We start from the raw sequence: 9,611 nt of genomic DNA, 5'->3' as shown, positions 1-9,611 counted from the left end.
TTTACGTTGAAAGTGAAATTGGATGTCCGATCAAAAGTCTTCTATAGACGTGGTTCACAGGAGAGGTCAACTTAGTCTAGAGAAGTGAGATTTGAGACATTTTACGTTGAAAGTCCCAGAAGGAATATCCTATGGGGAAAATGTGATGTCCGATCAAAAGTCTTCTATGGACGCGGTTCACAGGATGGAAAATACATACTGATTATTTTTAAATGAACAATGATTACTGTATACGGGTGAGTTAAATGTCAGATTGAACAATGTATCCAGCGGAAAGACAGAACAAGTGACCCCATAGATATAAAGGTCTTTATTTAGATTATGGGGAACAATTGAGTTGCTTTTCCGTTGGTCATTTTCAATCAACTCTACAGATTAAGCTATATTTGGGGCGATATTTTAGTTCAAAGTCCTAAAGGAATAGGGATTACTGTAGTGATCGCTATATACGGGTGAAAACTAATATCAGATTGAACGACGAGTGGACGGAAACTTTTGAGACTCGGTCTATTTGTCTTCGGTCAACCCTACAAGTAGGCTGATTTGGAGCGACAATTTTAGTAAAAGTCCTTAAGGAACAGTAATGTATTGTATACGGGTGAGATTTAATGTCAGACTTTAGTAGAGTAAGATTTCCATAAAAGAGCTAAACTTAAATCATGAGAAACGCACCCGACCGAGATGGAAAATACATACTGATTATTTTTAAAGGGACACACACATGGCAAGCAGAATAGTAACTAGAAGTAACTAACTAACGGTAAATTACAAATTTATAGAACTGCACGCACATAGAATTTAAAATTATATAGAAAGGCATAGATAAGTGTTTAAAGACCATAGCTACTAGTAACGGTAAGGATTAAGAATGGGGAGAAAGGCCTCGAAAGAAGCCCCAGAACTGACGGGAGATCGAGCGATGTATGTATGGGGGGGTCTTTCCCGGTTCTTGGTAGTCAGTGTTCTTGATAGTGAAAAGTGATCGTGTGGTTGAGGTTCCGTGGGAAGAAACGGAACAGGTGATTACTGTATACGGGTGAGTTAAATGTCAGACTTTAGATTAATGAGAATCCTAAACTGAGAGAAAACGTTGGGCGTTTAAATTTGGGCTATTTTCTGTTGTCTAGATGTCGGAGTAACAAATACAATTAACTGTGAAAATGGGTATATTTGCGGAGAGTCTCAGTCAAATTCCATTGTGCTGGTAGGGGAGTGGTGAGCGCGGCAGTCTCACCTACGGTAATCCACGGTTCGGTTCCCGTTTAACTAAAATTGATTTTAGATCGTAATTGACCTATTTGCATGTTTTGCCTGAAAAATAAGGTCGCCAGTGTTTGCAAAAGATATAACGGAACGGATATTATGTGTTCTAGATAGAGTTGATAAAAGAAGTCATTAAAAATAATGGCGAGGCAATGTCAATGTAAAACGCTATTTCGCCCAAAATGATCTGGTGGAATAATGTATTGAGATGAGAGTCGTAATTAAATAGATGTATCATAGAAGAGAGTTACCTAAAGTTAAATGGAGGGGATACCGGAGAGATACAATACAATTCCAGCCTGCCTGGACGTTACGGCTAATTATGAATCAATTGACATGAGAAGTTTAACACAAAAACATGGTACGTTTAATGTTAGGGTATAGTAAATTGAGAAATTCGGTTGAGTTTACTCTGATGATTAGAATTTAAAACTGAACTCAATCTGAATAGGGAATATATATTTTACAAAGGCGGGCAGATTTGTGCCTACAGCCAAGCAAAGGAATTGCTAGACACTCAATGGGGCTATATAGTGCAACGCTTTGGACTATAAATTAGGTAAGAATAGTTTAATCGTAAGAAGTTGTGATTGTTTTTCTGATTATTGATCTTTGGTTAAGGTAACACCAGTGAATTTGAACAAAAAGTAACGTATTTTGGGGAACAAATGAAAAGTCTTATCTTAAAGGGACAGTGCACGGTAATCACAGTGGTTTGAGTGTATGACAGTGGAAAAAATATTGTGGGACGACAATTCAAAGAGAGAAAAATAAGTTACATGAAACATCAAGAGATTTAAAACGAACGACGTGAAGGGATCATAAGAATTATTGGGTGTCGTTGTAGGAGTAAATGTTTGGGTTAAGGGGATTTCCCTGTTCCCAGAGACAAGGCATTTTTAGGGCGAGCACTCGCTAATGCTGGTCTGAGTTGTAATTAGACAAGTGAATAACGTATTGGGAATAGAGTTGTAATTAAAATACTAAGTCAAAGACGAGACAGGTATTTAGAGCAAAATGGATTCTAAATGATAACAAAGAGACAATTATGATTTATGCCCATTGAAAAGCTTTTATAAAATTGGCGAATTTAGAGATGTTGGTTGGGGGGGTAAATTATAATTCAGGATTTGAACAGATGTGAAAAATTAGGTTTGGTTAATCGAACAAGAATTATTTACAATTCATTTGAAGTCGCTACGAATTGGCAGATTGAGCGCTTGATGATGACGTCACTAGCGCGACACTTTTGTCACCAGAAGACTGGGAATAACGGAGCAAACTGTATGGCTATTAGAGTGTGTATCGAGGCTTCGAGTAAACCTTTCAGAAGTTGAGATAAAAGTGTTTTGTTTATTTGTTTATTGGTTATAGTCAATTTTTGGGTTTGATTTAACTTAGTTGAACAGTGTGTTCTGGCGGGTTTAGGTAGAACTCTTTGTTCCGAACGGATGAAAGTTACCCATAAGTAAGTAAATTAAAAAAGCCATGAGGGAATGCAAATGCATATTTATTAAATATCGGGGATTAAATTACGGATTCCTTACACTGCGAAATGTACGACATTTGCGGCAGAGAGAAAAAGTAATGCATTGGATAATAATGTTATCGGGTTAATTGTATCTAAAGGTAGCATGGTCATTTAAGTAAACATATCCGTAGACGATGTTTAAAACTTATGATTAATGATTTGAGTCAAAGGGGAATTATCATTAGGTTTTAGTTATAGTTCACTTATTGAGTTTCTGATTCGAGGTAGCATTAGTGAATGATAGTTAGGGATGTGGTGTCACTTTTAGAGGCCTCCTGGGATTATAATTTTGGGGAGAGAGCAGCTTTAAACGACCAAATTGAAAAAGGTCTGCAAATTATATATATATAAAACAACTGTTAGAACGATTTGTTTTAGTGCAAGGAGATTTTAAAGAGACACGCTCACATATGGAACCTTATGAGATGTTTTTTTTATGGGTTTGAATTATACAGGTGACTATTTCTATTGTAAGGATAAAAGGGATCTTTATGTCTAATATGGTATGACCTTTTGACCTTATCATGACTGGCTTCTGGGGTCTGATCAGCCCCAGGGGAGAGTCATTTGTATAATGAATGGGGTCATATTGAGTTACTAGTGTTAAGGTAAATTCATTAGAAATGAAGCAGTTCTGGTTGAGGGTTTAGAATTACTGTTTGAACCGCAAATGAGAAAGTGGTTCAGGATTCTGTCTTATAACATTTTTTTTTTGAATGGGCTATTAGGAAGTCTGTATTGTAACAGAGAGAAAGTCATGTTCATCATTGAGAATAAATAGGGGAAGATAACATATTTTGAGCCAACAGGGCAGGGAAGAAATTGAGGTATTATTATTTGATTTTAACATCCGTGTACAGGAGTGTCAAAAGACGGGGGACATTACCTGTGTAATGGGGGAGGGTGTCCGTATGGGGATTACATGATAACCAACTTGGGACAGTTCTGGGACTGGAGAAGAGGATATCCTTATGGCATAGGGAATCCCACAAAGGTGGATAGGTTTTCCATGATATGGGGGAAACCTGGGAGTACTGTTGAACTTTATTATTTGTTATTAATGTGATGTGCTGCTTGCATCATACCGTGTTTTAAGAAGTCTGTTACAGATGTGGTGAAGGCTTCAGGCATGATGCCTTTGCTTGATGCTCCAGTTGGAGAGGCTGAGGTGAAGCATGCTTTGAGGGGAGGATAAGACTGACTGAGGATGACCCATGTATGTTTGTTCTCCCTGTCGTGAAGGGTGGCATGGTGCCCACCTGGTGCTGGATAAGAATAGCTGAGAGGACCAGATGGGTTATAAGAATGCTTTGTTCTGCTTTACTCTGTTTTACAGGACCAAAGTTTTATTCCACACTTTGCAACACATTAAATCCATGTTATTGTCAGATAGAATACTGAGGGTCCCCAAGGAGAGGGCTTGTTAGTGTAGGAAGGATTTTTAATATGGTTAGCATTTATTAGATTATATAAGTTTTTAAATAGTATTATATTTAACAGGAATATAGGACATCTATGAGGAGTTAGGATTATTGTTAGGATTAAGATAGATTGATTAAGGAATTTGGAGAAAAGCCGCTCATAGACATGGTTTTTTTTCTAAAAGAGGGTCCATGGGTTTGTAGTTCCCATGTAGTTCAAATTTGGAAAACATGAGAAACATACAGAGGAGCCCTCCCCCGCACTGCAGAGACCTTGAAGGTTGGAGAGCAGAGAAGTTAGAGGGGGGGCCAGGAAGAGAAAAGATAACATCCTAAATGGAATTTCAGACATAAGGATAATTCACTAAATCTTATCTAAGTCATTGTATAAGAATAAGGCAAGGTTGTTACCTGGGCAGAGCCAGGTAACAAAGGGGGGATGGGTAAATAGTGTTCTAGAATAGGATGTGACCTACGGGATAATTAACTAATAAAAAATAAAAAAATGTGTTAATTGGTTTGACGAATAAGAAACTGTTTTATTAACCAAACCTGTATGGTCAAAAGTTTTATGCCCAGCAGGAGAACTACAGAGGGAGGTGGCACACGAGATTCAACCAGGAGACTGGATCTGGATCCAATCACTAAAAATAAAAAAAAACTGGAAGCAGCCTCGGTGGGAGGGACCATTCCAAGTACTACTGGTGACTGCCTTCGCTGTGAGATTAGCCGAAAGAGCTACCTGGGTACATATCACACATTGTAGGGGGGTAAGTCACACTAGCACTGTCGGACGATCACAGGAGTAGGAGAGGAACCGTGACCCATATGGAACGGGGGTCAAACTCCTTCTGAAGATTCCCTATACCCGACCTTTCCCCAGCTGTGAGCGTTCATAGAAGTGAAGTGATGGCCTGGCCTCTGGCTGTTGATATGTTCTCGGGGAGAGGGTGGGGCTTCACGTGCGCACTGACTGTCCTGAGCTGTTTTATTGTGGGGGCCATATTCCTGATTCACCATGATCCCCCGGAAAGTGCCAAAGAGGATAATTTGACTCGTGCTAGATGAGGGAAATGGGATGTTACCTAAGATTCTCAGAAGGTCACTGAAACAAAATAGTAAGGAAGTGAGGGTGGAATTGGGCAAGGATCTCTCGGTAGAATTTTGTGTAGATCAATTGGAGTCATTCACCCCTTGGCAGTCTAGAACCATGGGACTCTATGGGAAGTATTTGTGTAAATCACCATATTGATCGTGGACAGGTCATAGCTCACACTGAAAGGGATGGCTACGTAAACCCATACACTCAATTTGGGACCAGGTGGAGTATAGTAAGGGTTGGCGTTTTGGACTGTGTTCCTGAACAGAGGAAATATTGTATAAAGGTACGAATAGTTCAGACCAAAGACCTCAAAGAAGTTATAGAAGTGGAGACTGGGTTTGGGGAGTCCAACTTATGGTTGGAATGGATTCAATACGGCCAGATCAGTGGCTAAAGAAGAATGTTATGTCTGTGCGAACGCTAAACCCCAGTTAACAACTATCCCTTTTCCACTGAACGGAATTAATTGCCCTAAGGGAATGGCATGTATGGTAAAGCTGTTCATGAAAGCAGGAATGCCAGATAATGACAGTTGTCACTATTTATATCCCCAGGAACCAAGTTGGTACAGAGAAAATGACCACTGACGAGACCATGTCTGAATTGACAGGCTGGTTGAACTCTGGGGATTTCAATGAAATAAAATGGGCCAGTGTCGCCATCTGGTGGTTGTGCGGGGGAATGAGTTTGACTGATTGGACGGGTTACATTTACATTTACATTTAAGTCATTTAGCAGACGCTCTTATCCAGAGCGACTTAAAAATTGGTGCATTCACCTTATGACATCCAGTGGAACAGCCACTTTACAATAGTGCATCTAAATCTTTTAAGGGGGGGGGGTGAGAAGGATTACTTTATCCTATCCTAGGTATTCCTTAAAGAGGTGGGGTTTCAGGTGTCTCCGGGAAGGTGGTGATTGACTCCGCTGTCCTGGCGTCGTGAGGGAGTTTGTTCCACCATTGGGGGGCCAGAGCAGCGAACAGTTTTGACTGGGCTGAGCGGGAACTGTACTTCCTCAGTGGTAGGGAGGCGAGCAGGCCAGAGGTGGATGAACGCAGTGCCCTTGTTTGGGTGTAGGGCCTGATCAGAGCCTGGAGGTACTGAGGTGCCGTTCCCCTCACAGCTCCGTAGGCAAGCACCATGGTCTTGTAGCGGATGCGAGCTTCAACTGGAAGCCAGTGGAGAGAGCGGAGGAGCGGGGTGACGTGAGAGAACTTGGGAAGGTTGAACACCAGACGGGCTGCGGCGTTCTGGATGAGTTGTAGGGGTTTAATGGCACAGGCAGGGAGCCCAGCCAACAGCGAGTTGCAGTAATCCAGACGGGGAGATGACAAGTGCCTGGATTAGGACCTGCGCCGCTTCCTGTGTGAGGCAGGGTCGTACTCTGCGGATGTTGTAGAGCATGAACCTACAGGAACGGGCCACCGCCTTGATGTTATTTGAGAACGACAGGGTGTTGTCCAGGATCACGCCAAGGTTCTTCGCGCTCTGGGAGGAGGACACAATGGAGTTGTCAACTGTGATGGCGAGATCATGGAACGGGCAGTCCTTCCCGGGAGGAAGAGCAGCTCCGTCTTGCCGAGGTTCAGCTTGAGGTGGTGATCCGTCATCCACACTGATATGTCTGCCAGACATGCAGAGATGCGATTCGCCACCTGGTCATCAGAAGGGGAAAGGAGAAGATTAATTGTGTGTCGTCTGCATAGCAATGATAGGAGAGACCATGTGAGGTTATGACAGAGCCAAGTGACTTGGTGTATAGCGAGAATAGGAGAGGGCCTAGAACAGAGCCCTGGGGGACACCAGTGGTGAGAGCACGTGGTGTGGAGACGGATTCTCGCCACGCCACCTGGTAGGAGCGACCTGTCAGGTAGGACGCAATCCAAGCGTGGGCCGCGCCGGAGATGCCCAACTCGGAGAGGGTGGAGAGGACGATCTGATGGTTCACAGTATCGAAGGCAGCCGATAGGTCTAGAAGGATGAGAGCAGAGGAGAGAGAGTTAGCTTTAGCAGTGCGGAGCGCCTCCGTGATTTAGAGAAGAGCAGTCTCAGTTGAATGACTAGTCTTGAAACCTGACTGATTTGGATCAAGAAGGTCATTCTGAGAGAGATAGCGGGAGAGCTGGCCAAGGACGGCACGTTCAAGAGTTTTGGAGAGAAAAGAAAGAAGGGATACTGGTCTGTAGTTGTTGACATCGGAGGGATCGAGTGTAGGTTTTTTTCAGAAGGGTGCAACTCTCGCTCTCTTGAAGACGGAAGGGACGTAGCCAGCGGTCAGGGATGAGTTGATGAGCGAGGTGAGGTAAGGGAGAAGGTCTCCGGAAATGGTCTGGAGAAGAGAGGAGGGGATAGGGTCAAGCGGGCAGGTTGTTGGGCGGCCCGGCCGTCACAAGACGCGAGATTTCATCTGGAGAGAGAGGGGAGAAAGAGGTCAGAGCACAGGGTAGGGCAGTGTGAGCAGAACCAGCGGTGTCGTTTGACTTAGCAAACGAGGATCGGATGTCGTCGACCTTCTTTTCAAAATGGTTGACGAAGTCATCTGCAGAGAGGGACGAGGGGGAGGAGGATTCAAGAGGGAGGAGAAGGTGGCAAAGAGCTTCCTAGGGTTAGAGGCAGATGCTTGGAATTTAGAGTGGTAGAAAGTGGCTTTAGCAGCAGAGACAGAAGAGGAAAATGTAGAGAGGAGGGAGTGAAAGGATGCCAGGTCCGCAGGGAGGCGAGTTTTCCTCCATTTCCGCTCGGCTGCCCGGAGCCCTGTTCGGAATTAGGAATGCCTTTTACACTCATACAACACCAAGACATGAAGTTAGCCAAAACGAGAGAGAAGAGATGCTCCATCTGGGTCTTTTGACGACAGAGTATATATTGATAACATTGGGGTTCCACGAGGTGTGTAATTATAGTTATGGTAATCAACAGCGCTTTAGCAGGAATACCAAAGGTGTTATTAAAGGTTTTGTAGAACAGACTGAAGCAACCAGCTGGAAGACCTGACAGAATAGAATTGCATAGGATAAAAGGAGGAAGTGGGCGTGATAATCAGGACCATGTCTTACATCCCGGGTAGCACGGCTCCGGACGAATCAGTGCCCGAAGCCTCAGCTGGTTTGACCACCCTGGCTCACGGGTTGGCAGAAACTCTGGGGTGGATACTTCTCTGAACTAAATTGGGTAGACAGTATTTATGGAAAAATGTGGTGTTTTGGGCTGTATCTACCTGTATGACTGTTTTAATTTTATGCGGCTGTTGTCTAATTCCCTGTGTGCGAGGCCTTGTTTCCAGGACTCTGGAAAGATCAATGACCCTACAGATGGTGCGTTATAGGCCGATTCCAGATTCTGACCTGTGGAGGACTGAAGGCATGTCTACAGAGGAAGTGGACGAATCCGGATCTGTCATTTGTGGGGAATTTATGTTTGATGAGAATAGTGTTGAGATGAAGGGGAATTAGATTGTAATTTGTTTCAATGATTAAACTGTTTTTTGATAAAGATTGTAAAAAGAAAAAAAAGAAAGAATCCTGAAAGAGGAGTTATGATTCTGATGCAGATTTAAAAACAGTTGGAGTTAAGGTTAGATTTGATTAATGATGGGTGAAGAGTCGGGTAAACATTTATAATAATATTTTTATTTTGTAGATTTGAATGTATAATATTTGATCAAAGGGAGGATTGATAGAGGAAAATATGTTTGAAATGACTAATTATGTATACATTCCAATCAGAAACTGACTAGTCCAAATGCTATAATGTACTGTCCCTCTTGCTCCCTTTCACAATTGTATATAATGTAGTCAGGAAGTTTAGTAACAATGAAGGTCTGTTCTTTAAGTTCATTCAGTTGTACAAATCTCCAGGTGGTGGGAACGGGCCATCTCCAAAATGGTCGGGAATGTTGATTTATGCTGACTGGCCTTGACTTCGTGCTGATAACGCCGGAGGCTTGAGAATTAGAGGGGCCCTCTGTTTGTGAAACGGAACATTTGGAAAACGCTGACGTCATTTTCAGTTTATAACCTGTGGTAATGTGTGTAAGCATTTAGTACTCTCTGGAATTAAACGCTCTTTACCTGGCTTTTAAGACTGGTCTCGATCTACTTCATGCATAATTAATGAACTTACACCTCATTAATGAATAGAAACGAGTGTGAAATTGGTTTTGGCAATTAAAGCATAGAGTAATTTAGAATTTCTCTATCACCAACAAAAGTCAGTCTGCCGTAGTTGTTATAATGGATACTTCAGAATACCATTCGGAACTGTTTTTAGTCCAGGTGCGTTTACCAGACTAA

General features: G+C 42.5%; 1 long non-coding RNA gene across 1 annotated transcript; it reads left to right on the top strand.

Moving 5' to 3' along the window:
• The first annotated feature begins 938 nt into the window (after positions 1–938).
• LOC115138897 (uncharacterized) lies at positions 939–4,916 on the top strand. The gene is made up of 2 exons (XR_003865018.2): positions 939–1,036; positions 4,783–4,916. It is a non-coding gene; the product is annotated as an uncharacterized LOC115138897 (long non-coding RNA).
• Positions 4,917–9,611: the final 4,695 nt, after the last annotated feature.

The sequence above is a fragment of the Oncorhynchus nerka genome, linkage group LG12 (assembly GCF_034236695.1).
Source record: "Oncorhynchus nerka isolate Pitt River linkage group LG12, Oner_Uvic_2.0, whole genome shotgun sequence".
NCBI classification, from domain to species: Eukaryota; Metazoa; Chordata; class Actinopteri; order Salmoniformes; family Salmonidae; genus Oncorhynchus; species Oncorhynchus nerka.
The sequence above is the reverse complement of the archived record's forward strand: the minus strand, read 5'-3'. Positions and strand labels throughout refer to the sequence as shown.